We start from the raw sequence: 27,120 nt of genomic DNA, 5'->3' as shown, positions 1-27,120 counted from the left end.
TAAAGTTTAGCTTTATAAAAAATACAAAATTGCCCTTTAATTTAAATAAAACACAAAAACACAAATTATACTCTTAACAAATACAAATGTATCCTTTCAAAAATACCAGTTAACCAAATTACCTTGACCCAAATTAAAGTTATCCTTCACTTACTGAAAATTACTCAATACTATATTGCCTTCTACCTAAATTAGCTTATACCACAAAACTACAGTATTACACCAGACTCAGGCTTACTTGTTACTACTGTTAACTACTATTCACTAGAACAGTTAGCTTCCGGTCACGTGCAGACATTCACCCTTGTTAACAAATGTGGGCACGCGCGCGCGCGCACGCACAGGCACACACACACACACACAAAATAAAAAAGGCCGCAGGCCTGTGTGTCATCCTTGCAGTGCAGCCAATCTTTAGTACATTAGAAAAAATAAAGAAAGTCTCACCCACAGTTTGGCGTTCAGGTCCGGTAGAGAAAGTTGGACGTCCGAAAGATGGAAAGCAGGAAGCAACGGTGAAGAAATCCGCTTCAGGAGTCCAGGCGCAGTCCTCCGGAAACACAACGCAGTCCTTGTCGGTCAGCAGCGTCGTCCTCCGGTCCCGAACATGGCGTCCTCCCTTGACGGGCGTCCTCCGGATGTTAGTTGAGGCACAGGAGCACAAACGGTCGCCTTACTCACAGCAGTTCAGCAGCGAATGTGACGAACAGTCCACAGGTACAATCTTCTGCTTCTTACTTAAACTTTGACTGGCTGTCTTTAGCTAATTGCAAAACTCCGTACGTCCACCGCTGTTTCTCCTTCCTCCATCCTGCCTCTCCATATGTTTTCATTTCGTACTCTCCGTTGTTCTCTTTAACCCCGCCCACTACTGTTCTCTCTTCATTACCTATGGCCAATTACCACAGGTGACCCTGACTGACAACTACATGACCCAATGAAACACTGAAATGACACAGAAGAGATTAAAGCCATGCTATGCAGGTTTTGACCTAGTTCAGTTTATGCTTGTTTATCTTCAATATGTCGTTTATGACAGTTTACCTTAACAGTATTCTGAACAGATTATTTTAACCATTTACTCAACTATTTATACAATACTTTATTTATAACTAAATGAATTAAATAACTCAGTTAAGCATTTTTTTCTTTATAAACCAAATTTGCTTTCAGTTTAAACACTACAGTAACACTACAGCTGCTGTAAGTCGATGTGATGAAATGAATTTCAGTCTGCTTAAAAGAAGAGACTGTAACTTCAAGTCAATATTATAATAAACATGTAACAGTAATGTGGCAGTTTCCAGCATTTTATATGAGAAAAATCACTGAATTTATATGTGAAAATTTCACAGCCTGGTCAGTCCTCAACCCAACCCGCGCCTGTGATTGAACGGAGAACTGTGTTCTCAGTTGGTGCAGCGCCTGTGCTGCTGCACTTGACAATGTGTTTCCATAGTGACAAGAAGCCTAGCTTCTGGCTATCAAAAGCTAACACTTTTTGGAACATTTTACAAGTAGTAGTAGTCTTTTAGTGCACCAAATTCCTCCCAAATGTCCGACTTGGCCTCTGATGGTCTTTGTCCACAGTTTGGTATTGCCCACGGGCTCTTTTTGCCTTTGTGTCATCACTTTTAGCTGTGAGCTATCCTGTCAGGTGACCCTGTCAGATCAAAAAGTGGTGTTCCATTGTTTGATTACTGTATTTGTGGATACAAATGTTAAAAAGACTGCACTATCATTTTCATTTCTAATTTCTCCAGGGAAAAACATCTTTAAGATACATTGTTTTGTATGTGTTATATTATTGTTCTCACTGGCTGCCCGTCCACAGTTAATTTGAATTGATGGGTGATGGGACAGTTAAAAATGAATTAATATATTTTTTATCCATTGCACAACATTTTTGGCGGAGGACTCTGGTTGTTTGTTTGTTGTTTTTGGCAACTTATATGAGAAAGTTTTATAGGTGGAAAAGTTACAACGTGGTCAAGTGTCCAGACACTTCCTTCCTCACAGAAAACAGGACCCAGGAGGCCTTGCTGTTTCCTAACCTCAGAAAAAAATTACAGATATCACCATTACAGTGAATATTCCCAGTCTGGGTCATTTTACAGTATCTACAGCACAAAGCGTAGGATGTTCTTCCCATGTATTAATACACTGGGAATTATTTTAAAATGACATGTGCTCCAGGTACTATGGAGTCTAGAGAGTTAAGGCCGAAGCTAATTTGACTTCATCTTTTTATGTCTTCATTTAGCTGCACGTTTTATTACAGTTGTGCAATGAGCTCTGAGGCCTTTTCAGGACTAACTATTATATTCAGAGTCTTCAGTGAGCATTCAGAGGTGCAAACAGGGGTGAAACTGCTGTTACTTCAGTTTGTCTGCCAATGTGGAAAGAGAGGATTACAAAGTTTTATGTCTTGATGAAAGCTGATTTTTTCCATGTAAAATAAAGCTGAATTCCCAGGGCAAAAGAGGACAATGAATTATAAATGTTGAATATTATGTTCACTTGAGAGGCTCTTAGAATGACGTGCTACACAAGCTTTTAATGACGGAAAACTTTACTTATAGCCCTATCACTGCAAGCCATCTGATTTCAAACCACACAAACCCAAATGAAAATGTAATTTGCAGCTTTTTCTTCAGCGCTAACAGAGTGAGTCACAATGACAATATTTTTAAACATGATGCCAGAATTTAAAAGTGGCCTTCAAAGGGATGACAAATCACCTACAAGATCTAAGATAGCACACTTTTCTTGGAAAACTCTGGAACTCATTTCTGTCCATTTTCAGATAAGGACATGAGCAGCACTTTTTGTGACACTCTGCAGAACGCAGGTTTGAGGCGGCTGCACAAAGAGCCCATTCAACTCACCAGGGCAGAAATATCCTTTCAACACAGATGCCATCTCTCCAGTCGAGTACAGGACACTCAGGAGAGACATGGTGGTAATAAGCCTGGAAACTTTCAGACACACACTCTGAGAAATGAAGGTGCTAACTAAAACCATAAAGGGTTCTTCAGCTTGTCCCCATAGAAGAACCCTTTTTTGGTTCCTAGTAGAATGTATTATAAAGGTTCCGCTTGGAATCCTCTCAGGGAGTTTTACTTAGAAGTCAACATGAAGGGTTATACCTAGAACCATCTATGAGAAAGCCCTTTTATGATGTAATGGTTCCACCCAGAACCCTTTCTGGGTGTTATATCAAAAACTGTTCTTTCTTCTCATGGTGCTAACAAGAGTCCGCCCAAGGGGATCTAATGAGAACTCTCTCAGATTTCAAGAATTTTGTCTAGAACACACCTAGGGGGTTATAACAAGAACTCTTTTTTTATTCCAAGGATTTTATCAAAAACCAACTCAGAGGGTTCTACTGAGAACTCTTTTAGATTTCAAGGATTTTGTCTGGAACTCACCCAAGGGGTTCTACAGAGAACCCCTTTGTATTCCAAGGGTTTTATCTAGAACCCATCCAGGTGGTTATAATGTGAACCTTTTTATATTTAAATGATTTTATCTAGAACCCAGGGAGTTCTGGAGAGAACCCATTTCTATTCCAAGGGTTTTATCTAAAACCTGCCCAGGGGGTTATAACAAGAACTCTTTTTTATTCCAAGAATTTAATCAAGAACCCACTCAGAGTGTTCTACTGAGAACCCTTTTGTATTCCAAATTTTGTATGTAGAACCCACCCAGGTGGTTATAATGAGAACTCTTTTATATTTCAAGGGTATTATCGAGAACCCACCAAGAGAGTTCTACAGGGATCCCTTTTGTGTTCCAAGAGTTTTATCTAGAATCCACCCATAGTCATTTTCCACCAAATTAGCTCTGGTTCTTGAACCCATTCTGTTCAATCTTATTCTTTAGTTCCAGCTAGGAACCAGCATTTTGGGTTCTCAACCAATATATTTATGGTGGAAATGCTCTGAACATTTTCAACAGTCCTTGAAGAAGACTTTCTTTGAAAAAGGGTTCTTAATGGAACCCTTAGTCTGCCAAAGAACACTTGATGAACCCTTTCTTCAAAAAAGGGGTTCTTCAGAGGTAAATGTTTCTGGGTGGAACCTCAGCCCTTCAGGAGGAACCTTTATTTCTGAGAGTGTAGCTCAGGTATGTGTGGTCAAGAGAAGAGGGAGTAAAACACAACACTGGAATGAAATGAAGCAGCTCTCCGGACTAAACCGCTAAATTGAGGTCAGATTTATTAAGGACCACTCAGGGGAGCGAGTTGGTTTTCAGATTAATCACATTTACTCACGGTTACATGCGCAGACACACACCATGTTGGCAGAGACAAGGGACCGCTCGGCAATTAGAGCGAAAATCTTTTGCTAAACCTCTTTTCATCGATCACGCTGACACTGAGCGAGCTCATTGGCGCGTGTTCAGCTTTTCCTGTCACATTAGAGATGTCAAGCAGACAGTTGTGTGCATCCCAATGCCAAATCAAATATATCACTGTATAGGTGGAGTGTGGCATGGAGCAGTGGGCTCATATCAAGGCTTGTGCAAGAAATTGAGCATAATACCGAGCAGCTGTGAAAGCCATTGTATAATTACAGATAAACACGGACATCTCAGGATCTCCCGAAGAAACACATGCAGAAGGGTGGTCTGTTAACACAACGTAACTTCCTAGATAAATTATGATAAATTGGTCATTGAAGTCTGTTACTTGGGAAATAAAAAGGAAGCATGTCTTAATGAAACATGATGGCTGATAGTGTGTTTTTTATTTACTTTATTTTTATTGTAACCGCTGAGAAATTAGTTCCTAAGTCCCGCAGGTGCAATTCAAACTGATGAGGATGTTGTAGAGAAGGTCTCACTTTTACATGAGGCATAAAACCAGGACTATATCAATATTTGAGAATCAATTAATCCGTAGTGTTGGGATCACGGTGGGCAGGGGTCTGGCATCCGGTTGTTCCCGACCTGTCGGAATAGGTTCCATGTGCTGTCCAGATCTGCTGCAGCCTACAGCTGTCAGTGGCTGGTATAAATAGAGGGTGTAAAGGAATGAAAAGACAGTCATGCTGCTCTGTCCTGACACCTTTCAGCAGATATGAAACACAATTAAAAGAGTTGTTCTTCCACACACTTGGCAGTGAGTGTGGGTATAATCTCCTGTCACCTCAGTGACACCAGGGCCCCATGAGGGGGGCTTTACAGAGACCTTCTACTTGTGATTGTAAGCAAATGTACATGCATCGACACACAACAAAACAGAAAAATTATAAAATACAGTGCTAGAAAGCAGTGCGACTATTTTCTCAGTAACAAGAGGGGAGCCGGAACCTCCAGGGGTCCTCAGAGTTCATCCAGGGGGTCCTCCAAATCACATAGATAGATTTTTGATTTTTTTTTTTCTTTTTAAATTCAAATTAGTCTAAAAATAGGCATGGACATGAACTTATCTATGACTGTAAACATACTGGCCGATGAGCTGTATTATTAATCCGAAGCGTATACACAGTAGTTTAATGGATGGTCGATATCAGTTTGGTCTTTGGACAGACGATTCGGTACTAGCTTGGTGCAGTGACTGGATGTGTGAGGCGAGTGACATGCCATTGTTCTGGGGTCCCATTTTTCTGAAACCCCAACAGTCCTAAAAATGTCCCACTGGACTGAAAGACGGTCTGAAGACCCATCACTCAGAACTTACGTATCTAACTTGACTGACGTAACTGTCGTACTTATCATTAGCCAGAGCCTTGATCTTTCCCTAAACCTAGCAAAGCTTTTTTTTGCGCTTAAAGCAAACAAAACTACGACAGTTTCACAATATTAACCACTTGTTTATTATTGTTACCATGGTGACCAAGGTCAACTGACAAAGATAAGCTGACATTTGGGCGGCAAAATGCACAAAGATATTAAGGGCAAAGGGTAGAGTCAAAGTGTGTATTTTTCAAACAATGAGTCTTCAGACTGGGCTTTTGTTTTGAGGACCAATGGACAGTCCCTATAAGGATGCAATAGCCACCACCAACCAAGGCTACATTCAGGAATTACTTGGCTTTCTTTCAGAACCGTGATGTCATGAAACATATAGAGGCTTAGAAGTTGTCTGCAGCAGGACTAATTTAATTTACTAATTTCTTTACTAATCTTACTAATTAAATAAAATTTTAGGTACTTAAGCTTTCCACTCAGGGTCTATCCATCCAACCTAGATGAAACCATGCCCACTTCTGTACTGCGAAAGCCCCCATGTCTGCGTTCTATGCTTGACTCAAACTGTTAACTCATTCCATCAGCATTAACAGTTCCCATTACTCAACATTAGACATCTCCTGATCAGATAGTCAGGAAATAGCACAATAGCTAACTGTTTTTTGTTTTTTTTTTATCTCTTGCGGTCTCATGAACAGTAAAATGCTGTTAAGGCTTTAGTCATATGGACGTGGGCTAAAGTAGGCTTAGAAAAAATGTTGCATTTACTGTTGATACTGGACTTTTACATAAATTTTGAAAGCAGGACTTTTACTTGTGTGTTTTTACATGTTGGTATTGCTACTTTTGCCATTTTCTGAATACTTATTAGCAAATCAAGCTGAACTGTTGCTTATCTGAGACATTTATTTTTCCTTTGAGATAAAGTTTGTTCACTCTACAATCACACAGTTTGCCCTCAGAGCCTTTGAGGCTGCACATTATCACCACGGCAAAAGACCAAACAGCTCGGCGGCAGTGCCAGTGCTGGATCACAGTTCTCAGTTTCCAGGCAGAAGCTGGTTTGCATCTGGTCGTTTATCCAGCTCCAAGGTGACAGCGAGGCTGTGGTGATATCACAAGAGGGTGCTAGTCTCCACACACCACATCAGTAACACACTGCATGCACTTCAGGGAACTTACAGCTACGCACACAGATACACACTCAAACACATGGGTGAACACGATTATGGAGATAAGTCTGAATAATTGTAAAATACAGTTAGTGCAGCAAAACCCTGTTTATATTTCATTTATTTTGTTCACTGCTTTATTTAGTATAGAATGTAGGCCTAATGGATTAGTTTCCCACGTGGTCTGGTCTACACAGTAGCATAAACTCACACACAACAGCTGGTCCCATGCCATTGTTTCAATGGTGTATTTTTCTGAAACTCCAACAATCCTGAAAATGTCCCACTGGACCAAAAACTCATTTGTCCAACAGCCCATCACCCCAAAAACAAATGGCCATTGCTCCAAATGCTTGTTGCTGCAAAAATACATATGTTATGTTAAAATACAATATTACATTAGGGGCAAAAAAAACTACAAGGGCTGTTGGACACATGGGCTTTCAGTCCTGTGACATTTTTCTTACTTTTGGGAATAACAGACAATCAGAATGACAGCTAACAAAGGTGTATTAAAATACTTAGATTGCGAATCAAAGTTAGCTAAATTATTTCTCTCCTGCCTGAAGTGAATTGTGTGATTTTTCGAATGTTTGATGGTGTGTGTGTTGAGACCAATGGATCTGAAGCTTGTCTGCAGTAAATCTTACATAGTACTGGATGGATCAGCCTGATGATGAACACTCATGACTGTATGCTGAAGGACCTCTGTGATTCAGAATTTTTGAAAAGCCTTGAAAACTCTTTTTTTAATGGATTCACACCGGTGACAGCCGTGACCGCAGGCATTATGTTTTCAGGTCATTCCATTCTTGTGAAAACAATACTTCAAGATGCCGTGAGGGAATTGCTTTAAACTTGACACAAATCAAGGATGGACTGATTAAATTTTGGTGGTCAAAGGTCACCGTGACCTCACGTCCCTCCCATTCTCATGAATGCAATATCTTAGTAATGCCTGGAGGGAATTTCATCACATCTGGTGCCAGCGTCAACTTGGACTCAAGGACAAACTGCTTAGATTTTGGTGGTAAAAAGTCAGTCACTCAGTCAAACTCAGGCTACTTACTTACAATAACTTCATAAGCTAATTTTGTCAAAGGTTCACCCACATATCTAATAGGACAAAATGATGAGGTCAAAGGTCAACTTCACTGTGACATCATGATGTTCAGCTCTGTATCAGTCCTCAGTACTCCTCTAAAAATATTCTCTAAGTGAAGACAGCATGTTTATCACTGGAAATGATTCACTGGAATCATACATGTACATTAGGAATTAATATTTTCCACGAAAACGAGACCTTGATGATTTCCCAGGATTAAACCTAAAGGCCATATAGTGATAAAAAAAAATACATTTAATACCTTTTATAAAGTTCCTTCAAAGTGTTCACTACATATAGGCTCTATTATGAGTCTGGACAGACATGGATGTAAACTGGAACTTAGTTATTTGACTGGTTTGGCGGAGGCACACAACCACAAGGCAGTAATTCTAGTTTCTTCAAAATTCAGTAGCAACACAACATTAAACCTCTTTGACCATCTACGTCTGTGAATAACATGTCCAACACTGACCCCAAGTTAAACTGTCCTTGATCCTATGAATAGCTGTGTACTTGCTGTCATAAGTCAGTGGTTCTCTAATTATTTTCTGCTGGAAACTGACCCACTGGGTCAGGGTGCAGGAGATTCATTTAATAGAGACACATATCGTCCTGGTTCTTAATGTCAGTCGGCTGTAGCTTGCATGTGACTTTGTCTTTGCCAACAACTTTGTCACATTAACATCTGCATTGTCTTGATCGCAGTTTCTTCTAAATCATTTTAGAACTCTTGTTATTGTTCTACTGGGTTTACTACTTTGATCAAAATATGATGTAAATATTCAGTAGTTATGTAAAATATTGTATGCAACTAGCTGCGTAATAGCTTTCTGAAATGTTTAGCTGACGTTTTCATGGAAACCACAGCACTGGATCACTGCAGCCAGCTGAGTTTCACATCTTTATTTTTAGACCGATTTCCTCTCTCTCATAAGACACCATCGATGGCCAAATCGGGTTCCAGCCAGAGAGCTCATCCTCACGTCGCCAGCCTTTTGCTGCAGTGCCAAATGTGCATGTGTGTGTGTTTGAGTGCTGTGTGTGTGTGTTGGAGTGAGAGATAACACACATTAATATAAAATCCTCTTCCCACTCCATCCTGCAAATTTTTGCTCTGGGGCAGAGCTACTGAGACAACTCGTGCGTGACATTTTCCTCATCTTGGTCTTTGTAATCTTTGTCATCTTTGTAATCTTTGGACGGATTTAGAGAAACAATCGCAACTTCATGGAAAGTCTTGATTGCATTTGGTTAAACAACAGGCTTCTTACTAGTGTGTTTTGTCCCTTTGATTTTTTAAAGTCTGACTGGTAGTTTTAAATTTTGGTCGTCTTTATGAAACAAACTTTAGGCAATCCTTGTTGACAGGGCAAAACAAGGCTACAGCTCATACGTGTGCAGAGGGACAATAAGAAACATCATTCAATAAATGGAACTTAATTGCAGATATTAAACACCTTGTAAATGCTGAAAACCAGCATCCAGTATACGCAGACACCAGCCCAATGTGCATGTTCTGCTCTTCTGTTTTTTCCCCTGTTGGTGTTATTTATAGGTCTTTGACCCTTGGCTACCCTTTCTTACAGACTGGCCACTGGTTGCTTTTCCCAGCACCGTCCTCCCTGCTCTTTATCGGTTTGCCCTTCACCTTCTTTACTAAGGGTGTAAAACTACTGGGGCTTGAAAGTAAAGTAAAGAGTAACAGAGAGGAGCTGATTGATCCAGGTCCTTGGTTTTTAGATGTCACTAAGTACATTTGTTTAAGTTAAGTGCTTTGGCTTTACATGTTTGGCTATTTTCATATTACATTTTTTTATGCACATGCTGTTGATAATCAAGAGGTTAAGTGTGGTGTGAAAATGTTAAATTTTGCAATGCTAAAAGAAGCAATGTAACATTAACAAAGTGTTGCACTTCTGAATCCAGTACAGGCTTTGGGTCACACATTAATTTTTCTACCTTGTCTGTGTCCAATTCATAATACTGACAATAGTATTATACTAGTATTACCTCAACTACCATTCAAATTCCAATTAGAGGAGTAACATTATGTACTTCTACATTTCTTTTGCTTAGTATATAGTTGTGGCACGAACGGCTCATTTTCCATTAAAGGAAAACCCTTTCTAATGAGTGCAATGCTATAAAATCTGATGGCCAATCTGATGGAATAATGGCCAAAGCCACAAAAAGATGACAGATTTATTTTCTCACCAGAAATGACACTGAACAGAAACAGTAAAATTTGATTGAAGAGGATTTAAGTTTGGACTCAAGTAGCAGTCACAGGGAAAGGTGAGCAGTCATTGTTGGTTATGGCAACAATTATAAAATATAACAACCCAAGAATACCAACAAGCAGCTCTACATTTGTACTAAATACCTCTGCGCAGATTTTCCATGGCAAAAACTGGAAGTCCGAAAGACAAATTCCAAGCGTGATCTAACAAAGCTTTACACAATATCCTTAGCTTTTCACCTCTTTCTGTGAAGTGAATGTTTAGCCTTTATTTTAGATGTTTTTGAAACTTGCACAACACTTACTGAAGCACGCCAGTTTCCCAGAAACTAACTTAAGTTTTTGACTGAGAAGCTGCATTCTGAGCTTGAGGAGCCAAAATGGACACCGCTAGGATCTGTCAGGCTTTTGTCTTTTTATTTTCAGCTCATTTCTGGTTTAGCTCTTTTTAAATCACAGCGATGACCACATAATTCCTCCGAGGTTAAGAGCTCCATTGTAACTATATCTGTCTAACTATATCCCATTCTTTCCTCTGGTCTGGTTAAAGGTACACACTCACAACCATCGGGGGACTCGGGCTGTTTTAAGGACAGGGGTGGGAAAAAAAGGGCAAGAGCTTTATGCACTGGTGCGCCGAAAGTTGTGATACATGTCTGGTGAAACAGTTCCAATACCTGCTTTATATTAAAACTGTTTTATTATGTGACTTAAAGTACCACAACTACTACACCTCTGAAATAAAAACACACAGGGTACTTTAACTGTTTAACCATTTAGAAGCATGTAGAGCAGCCATGCATTACATTCTCTTCACTGGAAGGGCACCATAGAGGTTATTTCACCATGTTTTCTCTGATGGAAGACACCCCAGAGAGCATTTCATCACATTTTCTCCAATGGAAAGACAGCTAAAGGACACTCTATTAAATTTTATCCAATGGAAGGCACCCTAGAGGGCACTTGACCACATTTTCTCCAATGGAAAGATAACTAAAGGGCACTTTATCACATTTTATATAATGGAAGGGCACCATAGAGGGCACTTCACCACATTTTCCAATGGAAAGCTCCCTCGAAGGCACTTCACCACATTTTCTCCAACAGTAGGGAAACCTAGAGGGCACTTGACCACATTTTTCCAATGGCGGGGCAACTTAGATGGCACTTGACCACATTTTATCCACTGGAAGGCACCCTAAAGGGCATTTCACCATCTCTCCAATAGAAGGGACCCGAGAGGGCATTTCACCACATTCTCTCATATTGCAGGCACCTGAAAGGCCATTTCATTACGTTTTTTCCAATGAAAGGCACCCTAGAGGGCTTTCTATCATGTTTTATCTGTCACAGCTGCCCCACCCTTCAGTTTGCTAGTGGACAAGACCATAATTCATTTAGTAAAGTCACTTTTTTAGATACTGTTGAAAGTTTCCTCTGCAATTGTCTTTTCATGCTGCAATCCCCTTAAGAGCATCATATAACTGAAATCAAAAGCATATTCTTTATCAAAGGTAGAGAAAAAAGCTGATTTATGACCTGAGAGGAGGTTCCCAGTGTGGTCTTGCCAAAGAACAGGGTCATCACCTCTTAAATTGGCCCACCCTGCTGCAGCATTTGTAGAGTACTACTCATCACTATAACATGGGGATTTATACCTATCGTCCTCCTCCTCTTCTTGGTCATCCAGCAGAGGAAGGTGCTTGTCGGACCTGAAAAGTGGCACTGACAGGCCAACTCTGGACCTTTTAATACGACCTACAGAGGCCATCATTCTGGGCCAATAGCCATGCATGGAGAGCTTTTCTGGCAGCCAGAGCACAGCATGTGAAGGTGTTTAGTACAAAACGTCTCCCTCACCATGGCAAGGGAAGCAGTGGGGAGGAAGGAAGGAAAAAAAGAGCTTGCATGTTTAAAGCAGCAGGGGCTGGACATAGTGTTGAAAGGCTGGCTGGTTTCCAGTGTCCTGTGTGGCGTTGTGTGATAGACAAGCTACGCACGATATAAAAGGTTCTGCCCCACACATTCGTGGTTAATTATCTATTTGGAGGGTCCGGGTGGATGCATATGTGTTCTATGTTCTCAGATGGACTGCAGAAATCGTGGAATCTGGCCTCATTAAGAAGACTTATGACAAATGTTGTACGGCCAAATAATGTTCTTTTAAGTTTAAGAATATTTCTGTTTTATCAGAAAAATTGCGAACCATCACAGTTTTTCACATTTTTGATGTTCTTAAAGGGACCTATTAAGCTTTTCTTAATTTTCTGTCATATATATAATATTACAATGTCGCATGTTCATATTAAACATGGACAATGTGTCAAATAATGAAGTAAACTTATGTAGAAGTGATTCCTGTGAGCGAAACGCTTACATTTCAGACTGCTCTAAATGCAATATGCTTGACTGCTCTGCTCAGAAGAGTATGTTCGTGTTCAGCATGTCTCTGATGTTTAATATTTTCTGGTTTTCTTTCTGATGCCCTGCTGCCACTCAGCTCTCTGTGATTTACAAAAATTCTGCTGGGCAGGTATCTTTACTTGTTGCTAATGTAGCTAACTGCTGATGCTAGTTAGCCGTGCACTCCCCTGGTGTTTGAGCTCCCGCAGAGGCAGCTGCATGGCTAACTGAACTAACTGGCAGTTAGCAGCTTAAGTAGCTAACCGCTAACAAGTGAAACTTTGTCTGCCAGGAAACTTCATAAATCAACCAAAGTTGAAGCAGAACAGCCAGAGGACATCAAAGAGAAAACAAGGAAATATTTTCTCTATAATATATGATCCATTTTCACCAAAATCTGTTAAGAAAGTTATGAACTTGTGTGTTTGTGCACAATAATCCCCAAAACTCTGCATCTGATAAACAGTAAATTATTCACATTCGGTACAGCATATCACTGTTCTCCATGCTAAGACGGTGCCCAGAAGTACTCAAGGTGCTGTAGTCTCACATATCCAGGCTGATCTCTGAGCTAACTAGTCAGCTAGTGTCTCAAGTAGCTGCTAACAACATGTAAATTTGCCTGGCAATCAGAAAACTCTGTAGTGTAAATTGGCAAAAGCTGGGGCAGAGCGGCTGAAGGACATCACAGAGAAGTGTGTGAAAAGTCTGAAATATGATCCTGTTTCGCTAAAATCAGTGAATAAAGTCATAAAGGTGTGTTCTTGTGTGCAGTAATCAGCCCCCCGAAAGAGAGAGGGGTAAGATATTTGCTCATGTAACAACTGTTTACTGTTGGAAAAGGCTGTCTGAAGGCGAGGTAAAGTCATAAAAGTATAGGTGGACCTTTTTTTTGGATAGCCGAGGTACATGTCGCTGTCGACTCTGTCCACAGCAGTACGTTGCTTAGCTTCCTACTTTGGACTTCCTGCTGTCCTCCTGTATGGACAAGTATCTCATACAACCCCACTTAAAATAATGCAAACTATCTCTTTAAGTTCATGGACACTTGTGAGAGACATGTAATGATTTGCGCCTTGAAATGAATACTTTTTAAAAAAAAGTACAGTTATTCAAAGTTTTTTTTTTTAGGACAAAACAAAAGGTTTTCTCAGGCTTTGGTTTTAAAAACAACATTAGCCGCCGTGGACTTATATGGACAGACACAGCTTTGGCATGCCAGAGTAGAGGAGATTAACCTCTTTTGCATCAAATAAAACTTTGTTCTGCCAAGTAAGTGAGGCTTGAAAGGGATAAAATGCACAAACTGTCTGGAGAGGACATTTTATTATACTTTTGTTTTGGAAGGAAACCTATGAAACCTTTGACCTTGCAGTTGGACATTAAATATGATGCATCACTGTCAGTCAAGTCATTTTTTTGTCCCAAATCAAGACCCATGTTAACATGTTTGTTAGTTCATTAATTAAAAAAAAAAAAACCTTGATCAATAAAACCGACTTTTATAACTTTTTGTTATAAAAGAGACAACTGTGGAATTTACTTTGAGAGAAGCCGCACTGGAGAACATTTTTTCCCATCCACACCCAAGAACCTGGGGTGTGGTGAGCCAAAGTCAATGAAACATCTTCAAAACCACATTTTGTCTGCGGCGTATTAAATCTTCTTTATCTTTCTTCAGAAAGTGACATGCTATATATCAGCGTGTTGGCCTCCAACCATCAGCCGTCACCCTGTAGAGTTCTGCAAATTTATCCCAGATAAATCTGAAGATAAGATATCACCAAACCACACAATTAATCATTATTTTATCAAAGCTGTATGATCTCAGGTTTGCAAACACAAGCCACAAATTTATTAATAATAAACTTCATTCGTATAGCAACTTTGATACAAGACATGAAGCTCAAAGTGCTTTACAACAAAGAAATACACCAAGATAATCATTTAAAAAAAAAGACAGAGTAAACATTTAATGACATTATTAGTGTAAACAGGAGGGAAAACAAAACCTACTTAAAATAACAATTAAAACAGAATAAATCCTTACGTGACAATTTCACACATCCTGATTATTATTATAATATTAAAAATGTCCTCTGTAAATCCATCTACCTCTGTTCAAGTGTGCCACTGCTACTGAGAATTCCTGATTTTGATTGGCTGGAAGGTGTGGATAAATTTTAGTAAAAGGACAATATAATTGGATACATTGCATTTAAAAATCTGTGTATTCTTAATGGCATTTTGTTTATCCTTCCATGCACTGATTTGTTCTTACTATTTTGTTTTTATTTTGTTTTACTTACTATATAAAGCTGTAGTTTATTTATATGTTGTTGTTTGCTGTACCAAATTACGCAACCATGTTTCCACAGTAGCCCAGAACAAACAAACCAAACACTGAGTCTAGACAGGGCCTGTCACATTTTGCAGCGGTGGAAAGGAAGAGGAAGAGTGAAACGAGGTGTTCACAATCTGCAAGCTCACCACTTGAAGCCACTAAATCCTACACATTGGTCCATTAAGCTATATCACTACTCTAAGCAGGTTTTAAAAGCATGTCTCTGATACTGTCGTTTATTTCTTTCCTTTTTTTTTTAAGCCAACAATTTGCACACGTGCCATAAGAAATTTGGGACTAGGGTTATTTGTGTAACCATTAAAATAAAACAGATGACAGACTGTCATTAGACAAAAGTACTTTTAAATATGTTTGATACTGGCCTAAATTTAACTGCAGGGGAAAAGAGATCACATCAAAAATGATTTTGGGGGAGCAATTTTGAGGGACACCTGCATGAGAAAGATAGATGTAATATTATTTTCTAAAGGGAACACTGTAAACTCTTAGAAATAATGGGATGTTGAGCTGAAGCGTAGCTTTAAAAGATCTTTCAGAAGTGCAGAACTTGTTCTCTTTTCTCTCTCATTGGGACATGGCAGGGGTCGCAGGGAACGAGGCACAGCTGTCTGCCAATCTGAGACAAATGGGAAGCGCTGTGCACCTCCAGGCCCCGGTTCTGTCAACTGTTAGACCACCAGGAGAAACAAACAGAACCCGAGAGATCGGCAAGTTGGTCAGACCCCGGTGTCAGCGGGGTCACGTACCATGTGGTGGTGCTTTTGCTCCCCATTTGCTAAATTAGTTTCCATTTATTTGTACTTGGTAATAGCGGCTTCGGTGCGTGACAAGTTCATAGACACACACTCAAATAAGCGCTGAGGAGCCTCAGCGGTGTGTCCTGGAGGCGAGGCGAGAAGGCCAGCCATTGATTGTGTTTAGTGTCGGCCTGCTGACCCATACAACAAAGTGACGTGATGTAAACCTTCTGGCTTTATTTGATGTGACAGACCTCTGGTAAACATATACACAGCAGGGCCAAGTTTATACCACTTCTCCACCTTCTGACTAATTTCCTGAAATTGATCAGGTCAAATTATCAGCTGTGTGAGCACAAATTACTCCGATTTAAAGGGATCGGTTCATCAGTCATGACGGTTTGTCCCCCCAGAGTTATAAGGTTCCATCTACGTTCTGAGTGGTTCTGAGATATTGAGCTTTAATGTTTTTACATTCCAAACAGCAAAAATGATAAGTGGAGCAAATCACTTTCATACACGAAAATAACGGGCACAGTAAATGTATTCTGAATCTACAATATCAGATCCTATCAAACGTGTTTTTAAATTAACAAACAACAAGTCAAAAGCAGATTAAACCTTCTAAACTTAAGAACTCACTTTCTGCTTGGAGCTTTAAGGTTCTATCTGCAAAATATGAAAAGAAGCAAAAACAATTCTTATAATTTCAGTGAATGTTTATGAGAAATTTAAATTTAATCCTTTTTATGGCCTTTTTAAAAAACAGAATTGTTACTGTAGGACAACTTTAAAAATGTAAATTAATTTTAACACATGAATGATTCTTTTTTTTTTTTCAAATCAAGTTAACACATCATGTGGACACAACTGCTTTCAGTCACATGTACTTAATAATCCGACTGCTTTCAAATCAACAATTAATGCAGCTTGCATTACTGTAAATTAAAAAAGATGAAAATTTCAAAATTTCCAACTAAATTATTTGCTTTATCCAAAACTAAAATACTAAAATATGGTTATATGCTGTTTGGGGATTTTTATTTAGATGAAAAGGTTTTATCTGCAAAGTCAAACTCTAACTTTGTTAAGGTTCCAACAGCGTGAGCCGATCAGAATTGCTCTTAATGTTAATAAGTGGTCACAGAATAAAAATATGCAGATAAATTTTGACAAAAATGTCAGATAGGGCTTTATAATTCCAAGGGGACGGTTTGTTTCTGATCAGCAGCCGAAGAATCCACCTCGAGTGTTTCAGCATGTAATGTGTGCGAGGGTCTGGTTTGTAGCACGGTCAATGTTTCTGACAGATCGGTGAAACAAACCCGCCCAAATCACCAGGTGAATAACTGCCAGTTTGCAATGAGACATGTTCGACACGCTCTCTTGCTATTTGAGCTTTAATAGGCAGCTAATAGCCCCGCTCACTGTGAGGTGTTTAAGGTCCACGCTCCACTCTGTCACTCACTCCCTTGACCTCATTGTGTTTGTAATGGTTGAGGCAAGCGTCGCCAGACACTGACGCAATGAAGCAGCCCTCACAGGCCGTTTCCATATTCAGAGAACCTGCAGAAAAAGCTCCTCTAGTTGGAAATTTCTCTTTTTTCTCTCCCTGTCCTTATTTTTTAAGTCTATAAATGTCTCCAGCTATCAGAGACTCTTGTCAAACAAAGCAAGAGGTGCTATCAACATCAGCGATACGATTTATTTATTTATTCATATCACTTTGACATTACACACGGTCCCACGCACTCGCTAAATCTGAGAGAAGTGCTGCACAAGATCAGCTCTGTAGCATGAGACAAAAATTAATTGCTTTGGCTCAGTGACATTTCACTTTATGTGGATGTGGTCATATCTGTTGGGTGCCGTTTTCCATATGGTTGTCATAAAAATATGATCTTATAAGCTCAAAACATATCCTCTCAGAGTGCTATAAATCAAATTTTGGCACAGTAGCAGGTTTGGCACCAGGCAACAGAAAATCACTGTGATGCTATCGCAGCTTGAATGTGTGGTCACCAGCTGATATGTGTGCTGAATTTGTTCAAAAAGAGGAAGATAGCACCCAAAATGGTAAAAGCACAATAATATCCCTCTATCTTATAGTCTGATGTTTTGGTCAAATTTCAATCAAGAGTCAGAGTGCAGTAATTTTTTTTTGAGACAGTGTGACAGCAGACTTTATGAAATTTTGATATTTTTAATCTAGTTTTCATGATGACAGTCCCAGGTTGCATTGAGATGAGACAGAATATCTGGATTGCTATTTTTCCACCAGTTTAGCTGCAGTGAGTCGAAGCGAGGGGAATGAGCTCTGAGGTGAAACTGGTTTTTGCAAGAGACAAAGACATGGAGGAGTATAAAACACAGGTTTCATTTTTAAATATGATTAAATCATGTTTTAACTTTGTATCATGTTCCACCAAACTTTAAAATTATTAGGAAATATTAAAATGCTAGCTAGCAAACAATATAAGATTTAGATAACTTTTTTTTTTAGCTAGCTAGCAAACAATACAACTTCATTTAACCTCTTTAGCTTGCTAGCAAACAATGAAACATTTTGTAAACTTTTTAGCTAGCTAGTAAACAAATTAACATTTTGTAAAGTGTTTAAACTAGCTTACAAACAATACTAAAAAATATATAACTTTGTAACATTGTAACATTTAGTCACCAACAGCAGCTGTTATTTGTGGGGAAAAAAACATGAGCACCATAAATAGTAAAACCACATAATATCCCTTTATCTTTTTAGTCTATTGTTTTGGTGCTGAAACTTAATCAAGAGCTACATTACAGTTTATGTCCTTTTAAAGGCAAATTAGATTTTGTATATCTATTGTGACTCATGTGCTGTGAGTTTGACAGCAGACTTTATGAAATTGTGACATTTTTAGCCGAGTTTTCATGTCGACAGTCCCACAGTTCCACTGGGATATGCCAGAAGTTGTGGGCTGCTATTTTTTCCTTCAGTTTAGCCGCAGTGAACTTGTGTCATAGTCAACAATACAGTCTGGAGACAAAATAAGAAAAACTTCGAAAAAAAACTGTGTTACATGGCGGGGCCATTAATGTGGTGAGAGGCAAAGAGTAAACAAAAGCAAAACAACTTAATTTCTTCAAATTACTGCAAGAATGCATGACATGATGTGAAAATGAGGAAAAGGTCAAAAGCTGTAACATTTCCACAACAGACTGTTTTTTTTAACCCAGTTTATTTTTTTTTATTACTCTGGTTTCATTTTGTGTGGTGACATTTTTTATTATATGAACCAACACAAACACAGAAACCTGCTGAGATTTCCACACATGAACATATGGAAATATATATTTCATATGAAAATATTTTCATAGTGCATTGCATTCATCAAACCTAGTGTAACCTAAGGTAAGTCCGTGAGTCTGAGGCGATGACAGCACATTGTGCAGCAGTGCACCTGGCCAGGTGATGACAATATGTGGCTCATTTATGATGAAAAACTATTATAAAACAACCCACTTTTTGTTATCTCAATGATACAACATAGATGGTAGATTTCTAATATGAACTTGGCAACCCAACACTGAGTGGTATCACTATCTACTATCAACAAAGAACAAGGTTGATTAATATCAGGGCTGCAGAGAATGAAAATATCAGTCACTTTATGTTGTCATCTGGTGGTTCAGATGCAGACATCTAGAAGTTAATATTGAAAACAGACCATTGCGTCAGTCTGTGACACAGGACAAAAGAGGGAGGGAGACTTTTCAAACACACACAAATAACTTCTTTTAACCATTGTTAGCTCATAGAGAAAAAAACTTAATATTTGCAGGCTGTCTCCCCTCCACTCCTGTCTCTCAAAGGTGCATCATAAAACACTTTCAACAGTTTTAGTTACGTTGTTTAAAAGTGCAGTAGCTCAGCAGCATTGAAAATAAGACAAGTATGACAATCATTGAACATTAAAACAATCTAATCTTGGAAATATTTGTTAGATGAAGAAAAAAGACTGCTCAAGCTTACTAATTACTTTCCCCAAATGTAAGACAGAGGCAAAGATATGGCTTCATTGTTGCACACAAATTCTTTTTTGTGGACATCCAACCTTTCACAGCGAGGACTATAAAACACAGGAAGTTTATGATTAAATAAACCTGATTAAATAATGGTTTAATTTTATGTTGCACCAAACTTTAAAACTAGCTTAAAACGAAGAAAGATTAAAATAGCTAGCAAACAATATACCATTTAGATAAACTAGCACCTAGCTACCAACCAAACAATAACTTTGTTTAACTTTTTGGCTGGCTAACAAAAATATAACCTTTTCAATTTTGTCAACTTTTTTTTTAGGTAGTTTATACAATTCTATACAATTTAGATAACCTATATGTATATATCACATTTAGATAACTTTTTAGCTAGCTAGCAAACACTACACATTTTAGATGATCTTTTAACCAGCCAGCAAATAATGTAACTCTTAGTTAATATTTTAGCTCGCTAGCAAACAATACAACATTGATATAGCTTTTTAGCTAGCAAGCAAACAATGAAACATTTTGTAAACCTTTTAGCTAAGTAGCAAACAATAGCAAATGCTAACTAACAGCAAGTGGTTGTTTAACATTTTAGCTTGGTAGCTAAAAATGTTTAGATAACACCTTCATCGTTGAATGCAAATTCTCTTTTTTGTCGACATCCAACTTTTCATATCTGCTGTGCCTGTAACTAAATGAGAGAAATGGGTGTGAATGTTTGACTTCACGGAAAGAAATATCAGTGTGTCGTCAGCATAACGATGAAAGGAATGCTATGCTTGTATATAACGTAACCAAAGACAAAGCATAAGTAAATTAAATATGATTGGCCTCAGAACAGAGTCCCTGGGGACTCCACATGTCATAGGGTATAACTCATCTGAGTATTGTTAGACCAGAAACAGATGAAGAGAGATGATAAACAGATGCAGATGCTTCTGTTTGTGTCTGAAACCATGAAAGAGAGATTTTGAACATGATTGGCCTCATGGGGCTTGGTGACCATGTGCAGCTGATTTATTTTTCTTTTTTCTTACAAAAGCAAATATTTCTGTTTTCAGCACATGAAAGATGACAGCTGCCAAAGTTTTAGACTTTATATATGAGTTTTTCTCACAATAGTTACTCACAGTGACATTTTTTATGTTCTAAAAACAGCTAAATCTAGCAAGTGTTCTTTTCTGTGAGCCAAAGGCAAATTTGCACCTTTGTGAATTACTGTATGAACTGGCTTTCATAAATTTTCCACCATGCATGTTTCTTCATGAACATTCTTTAAATGATTGGTGATTTATTTCACAGACCTTTAGCAGCATTTAGTCACACAGTTTACGGGAACCTTAACCCACTTTTCTAGAATTTAATCAATCAAACCAGTATTCTCCACTGTGTTTGCTGGAAGTAAGCTGCATTAAGTTTTTATCGCTTCATCGCTGCGAGATAACAGGTTTGAAGATGGATGTTGCCTCAAGAACAGTATCATAACCATCCATCTTCTCTCAAGAGGCTCTATATTGTGTTCTACACTCTTAGAAATAAGGGTTCCAAAATGGATCTGCCTGAAGGGCTAAGGTTCTACCTAGAACCATTTGCTTTTGAAGAAGTGTTTTTTTGTTTTTTGTTTTAAGAAAAGGTTCGTTAAGGTTTCATTGTAAGACTAAGGGTTCTCTTAAGTACTATTTTCCTCCAAAGAACCCTTTTTGGAAGAAAGAGTTTTTCAAGGATTGTTGATGGCATGGGTGGGTTCCAGATGAAACCCTTCAAATATAAAAGGGTTCTCGGTAGCACTCCTTTGATGGATTCTAGATGAAATCCATGGAATATAAAAGGCTTCTTGGTAGAGCCCGGTTGCGTTCTAAATGAAAGCACTGGAATATAAAAGGGTTCTCAGTAGAACTCCCAGGATGGGTTTTAGATGAAACCCCTCAACTATGAAAGGGTTCTTGGTAGACCCCCCTTCTTGGATTCCAGATGGAACCCATGAAATATAAAAGTGTTCTCAGGTGAACTCCCCGGATGGGTTCTCAATGGAATTGAATGGGTTCTCTGTAGAATTCCCTGAGTGGGTTTTAGATGAAACCCTTCAAATATGAAAGGGTTCTCGGGAGATCTCCCTTGATGGGTTCTAGATCAAACCCATGGCATATAAAAGTGTTGTCAGTAGAACCCCCTTGATGGGTTCTGGATGAAACCCTTGGAATACAAAAAGGTTCTCCATAGGACCTCCTAGGTGAATTCTAGATGAAACCCTTGGAATATTGAAGGGTTTTTGGTAAAGCCCCCTCGGTGGGTTCCTGTTAGCACCCAGAGAGGGTAGAAAAATTCTCGATAGAACCCCCAGAGAGGCCTCTGGGTGGAACCATTACACCATAGACGGTTTCACTGTAGAACCTCTTATAGGGCGTTCTGGGTGGAACCTTTCCCAGATGGTTCTAGGTGTAAACCTTTATGTTGGGTTCTATGTAGAACCTCTTGAACAGGCTCTTTACAAAGAATTCTACCATGAACCAAAAAAGGGGACAAGCGGAAGAACCCTCTACGGTTCTAGTTAGCACTTTTATTTTTCAGTGTGTACCTGACACTGCAGAGACTTTGTGAACATTCTTTGGCTCTCAGCAAACTAACCTTGTGTCCATTAAAGGATTATCATTTTGACAGAATCCACAGAACCCGCTCTGTCTGGTGTCGGTTGGATCATACTTCACAATATTCACAAACAGAGCTGTGAGAAGGTGTAGGTGGGGTGGACGGTGGAACACACAGACCCAACTTTGTTTCCCGGACCTCTTATCAGATTCCTCACCCTCCATCCTTCATACAGTACGTCAGGAGTCAGCTGAGAGGGAGTGAGTTCTGAGGTGAAGCTGAAGGTTCATGCAGCTCCTTACTTATTCAACTCAACTCAATGGACGGCTGTGCGTCATCGCAAAAGAACGGAAAAGAGACATAAAGGAAACACGGGAAGTTTATGGCTGGGTTGCACCAACAGGATTCACTTTGGTATCTTATTAAATCACGGTTTAACTTAAAATTATAACACGCTTAACTTTAAAACTAGCTTAGAGAGAATAAATGTAAACGCCGACAAATTCTTTCCAAAGTTGAAAAATTAGAGCTTTTCTGCCATCATGAGCGGGCTAACTAGGCTAACTAACTTCATAGCTAGCTAGCAAACAATGAAACAGTTTGTTAACATTTTTTGCTAGCTTGCAAACAACGTGACCTTTAGTTAACTTTCTTTTAGCTTGCTGGCAAGCAATATAACATTTAAATAACTTTTTAGCTGGCAAACAATTGTTTTTAGCGCGTTAGCAAGAATTAACATTCAGTTGACTTTCTAGGTCCTTCTGAACCAACTTCAAACTGCTGGTCATGCTGTGTTTACCTTGTGGGCCAGCTTGCTCAAGCTGGTTTAACTGGTGATCAGCTGGTAGGCCATGTTTGTGTAGATCGTCTGCTGGTTTCAGACCAGCATGGACATGCTGGTATAACTGCTCAGGTGGTTTCTCTCTCCCTCATCTGTAGGAATCACTGACCATTTAAATCAGCCAGAAAATAAGGCTATGACACAGATAGGTTCAGGTTAAGCCAGCAAACAATATAACTTTTTACTTTTTAGCTCACTAGCAGCTAGCAAACAATGCAAATTTCTGCTTACTTTTTAGCCAGCTAGCAAACAGTGAAACATTTTGTTAATATTCAATATATGTTTTTACTTTTTTGCTAGCTAGTAAACAGTGACATATATTATTAACTGTTTTAGCTAGGTAGCATACAGTGTAACATTTAGTTTATATTTCAGCAAGCTAGCAAACAGTGCAACGTTTTGTTAAGGAATACAGAGCAGCATAAAGTTTTCCCTCCAATTTTATACTATTAGGTCCTGATGGCACTCAAATTAATCAATTAATCAAATATTATTTTCTTATAACTGTGTAACATAGCTCCATTTTAAATCTGTATATTCTCATTTTAAAACTAAGTATGATTAGGAATTAATCTTCTTTCTTTGTTGGTGAAACTCAGTCTATGTGTGGCAGATTGTTTGTGTGACATCTCTGCTGTGCCTCCTCTGTGTGAATCATTAAATGTGATAGGCAATATAAGTATTTAAATAAACCAAATGAAAGGAATTGTAGGTGGATTTATTTATTGCTCTCACATGAATGATCTCATACAATACACACCTACACAGTGACTCAATATGTGTTGTTGACTCTGCAGGCAGGTTAAGTCAAGAAAATAACCACGCGCTGATGTCATGCTCTTTTCCCATGTTAGGAGCGCCGAGCGGCCCCATAACAACAGGAGAAAATACAACATGACAAATGGCAGCAAGCTGGCTGCACATTAAGATGAAGAGAGCAAACAACGCTCGCCAGCGGTGAAATTAGCAGAGTAAGTAAGAACACATAGCTCAGCTTACTGCGTCTCCTCTGATGTATGACACTGGACAACGTAGTCGATCTGAGGCCAACAAAAAGGGTCTCCATCAGCGGCATTGTGATTAATGTCAAACAGTGGTCCAAGTAGCCAGCAGGCTAAATTAGTTATCGCTAATTAAAGCTGCAGTAGATCAGGTTCCATTGTTGCACAAGGCTGTGACTGACAGTGAAGCATGTTTCTGTTTATGACCAATATCTGATTGTGTAACCCTACACACACTGTGATGGTGATATCAGCAGTCATCAGCTTGTATCAGGTGTCAGCTTGCTGTTGTCCACAATGTTAAACTTCACTCTATCTGATTTGGCAGAAGAGCACAGAAAATGTACAGAGAATATTAGCTAAAGGCTGAGGAATGTGATGGTGAGGGTCTCATAGTTACTGACCAAAAGTCGGAACAGACTGTAAAATTATTAAAAGACTGGACACCCCATACAAAAGAATTTATTCCTACAAATAATTTGTTTCTAAATTATATGTTTTATCATAGCTGATAAGAGAGGATCACAATTACATTGTGATTAAAACTGTTTCTTGTTGCATACACATTCTATATAATAATATATATAATTTTTATTTTGAAAGTCTACCTGGGCGCTGCATATTTAGTATTGCTGGCTTGACTGCAGAACCCTGCACAGAGTTGCCTCTCTAGTTGTCAGTAAAAGGAATAAAAAAGGAATAAAAGGAATAACCAATGGTCTGGTATATTTCAATCTGGTGTATTTTCTATAAATGTGGCCGTTGTGACTCTATGATTCATGATAACTTTGCAAACGCTGCCTTTGTTTTTGATTTTCATGAGAAGAAAGACTTGTGCATACCTATGCTGCCATAATAATCATTTCTGGATGTGTGTTTACTTATGGTTAGGCTGAGAGACAAGCGTTTGGAATTATTCATGCAAAAATGTTCATTTGGAGAGCAGTTGGCAGTTTGTGCAACTTGCCCTGATGTATGCTGTTTTGTGTAGGCCAGTTTTTCTCGAAGTTAGCATGGCCTATAGAGTCACAATTTGTCACAAAGAGGGGAAAGCAGGTGGATCCAAATGCAGGTGCCAGCAGGTAGACAGGATTAAAAGTAGAGTATTTATCCGAAAATAACAAAAACTATGACACAGGAACAGGAGAAGAGAGCAGACGACTCAGCAAAAGCTGAGCTCCAAAGTTGGACTAAAACACAAACTAAACTGATGAGTGAATGAGGTGCAGGTGGAGAGGTGAGGATGGAGAAGCACAGCTGAGGGGAATGAGAAAAAAATGAAACAGGAGGACAAGAGAGGAGCTGATCGGCTGAGGAAGGGCAGCGCTGAGGAGGCTGATGCAAGGCAGGCGAGCAGAGCCAGGAAAGTGAGAAGGGCGAAAAATACCAGAATTTTCTCTTTAAAATCTCACAAGAGCACAAAATCTTGTATGTAAACTGTAAACTCTGCAGAAAAAGCTGAAGGTGACTAATATAAGTCTAACATCGGCAGTTTGAATAGAAGGTAAACCCAAGAAGAAAAAGCAGAAAATCATCATCAGATCATAAGGACAATATAACCAACATGCACAAGAAATTACAAAGGGATTTTCAGTTTTGGGAGTGCAAAGTTAATTTTCAAAAGTATCGCTACCAGGCACTGCTACTGATCCTGTGTATACCTTATGTGTTTGTGTGTATGCACAGTTCATTGTGTGTTTTGACTGTGTGTTGTTTTGCATGTGTCAGTGTTTTGTGTTCTGCAGACCCACATTGTTCAGTGTTTACTCAGCTCTCCAGATTAGTGTCAAAACAGAGAGTAGCAGACCCAGAGCAGCATTGCAGACACTCCCGAGTCTCGCCAAAACCTCCTCTGACCTTTGCAACAGCCAAACATTGCAGCAGCAAAGGTCAATTGTGTTTGTGCATTTGTTCTCACATGGGGTTGCTTTTGATTGCAAATTGAAAGCAGGGTTCAAATCACATCATATGAACTCTGATTGTGACAAATTTGATCTCGGTGATTTGCAGAAATTGATTCCACCGTAAACAATAAAGACAAATCAAACTAGAGCGCACAGTTCCTGATCAGCCTCTGGAAGCATGAGAGTGCGAAGCTGGACACATCAGATGGGATCAGTACCACGTACTGCACAACAATATACAGAACGTCTTGTAAAATATACACATCAACATGAAGTTTGAAATTGATTTTGCCATAATGATAAATTGGTGAAGCACAGAGGCAAAACAAAAACAAGGTCAAAACCACAAACGTTGCTGGAGGCCGAAACTGGACAATAGACTCATCTTTTATTTTATATCTGTTTATCTTTGTTTCTATTGTTTGCTGATGTTTTGACGTTTATTTCACAGTGCAACCCTGTCATACCCCCAGCTGTCAGACCAACAGGAGAGTGATTACCTTGACCATGGATGCCCCGTTTTTCTGAACTCTGTCTTGCTCACAGAAGTATTGTGAGTGAAAAACCTGGCCTTGAGTTACGGACTGGAATAAAAGATTTAACATCACACTGACAGACAGAAACCTCCTTGCTTTTCCGTTCACCTCGGTCTGAACTTCGCCTCATGAGTCGCGGATTGGGAGGGACTGAGGTGGGACAGGGATTGGCTGCAAATGCTTTGACAGGAGATAGAGGCCATGCCTGTGGTGAGCACAGACTTTGGAGCCCCAGGGGGATAACGAAGAATGACAGCCACCTTGTGCTAATGGTTCTGCGGTGTCACTCTTCCACTGGTCTCACCCTGATGACATCATGGCTCCAGGCAGGAACGTGTCACAAAGGGTTGTTTAGGAAATCCATCAAATCATCTGCTGCTGCTGCAAAATTTAGTCAGAGCCCCTGTTGATAGCTATGAACCACACTTTACATCTCTAAGCGCTGTATGTTTATGTCTGTGTTGTCAGTAACCTTTTGATCAGAGGATAACGAAACTAA

The 27,120-nt window shown here is 39.2% G+C and overlaps 1 long non-coding RNA gene across 1 annotated transcript; it reads left to right on the top strand.

The window, feature by feature from the left end:
• Positions 1-462: 462 nt before the first annotated feature.
• On the top strand, positions 463-27,120 carry LOC146313166 (uncharacterized). The gene is made up of 3 exons (XR_014772023.1): positions 463-717; positions 24,035-24,151; positions 26,537-27,120. It is a non-coding gene; the product is annotated as an uncharacterized LOC146313166 (long non-coding RNA).

This window comes from Lutjanus erythropterus, chromosome 16 (genome assembly GCF_056507025.1).
Source record: "Lutjanus erythropterus isolate fLutEry1 chromosome 16, fLutEry1.hap2, whole genome shotgun sequence".
In the NCBI taxonomy this organism is placed as follows: Eukaryota; Metazoa; Chordata; class Actinopteri; order Lutjaniformes; family Lutjanidae; genus Lutjanus; species Lutjanus erythropterus.
Note: the sequence above shows the minus strand (reverse complement) of the source record. Positions and strands in the feature narration are given on the sequence as shown.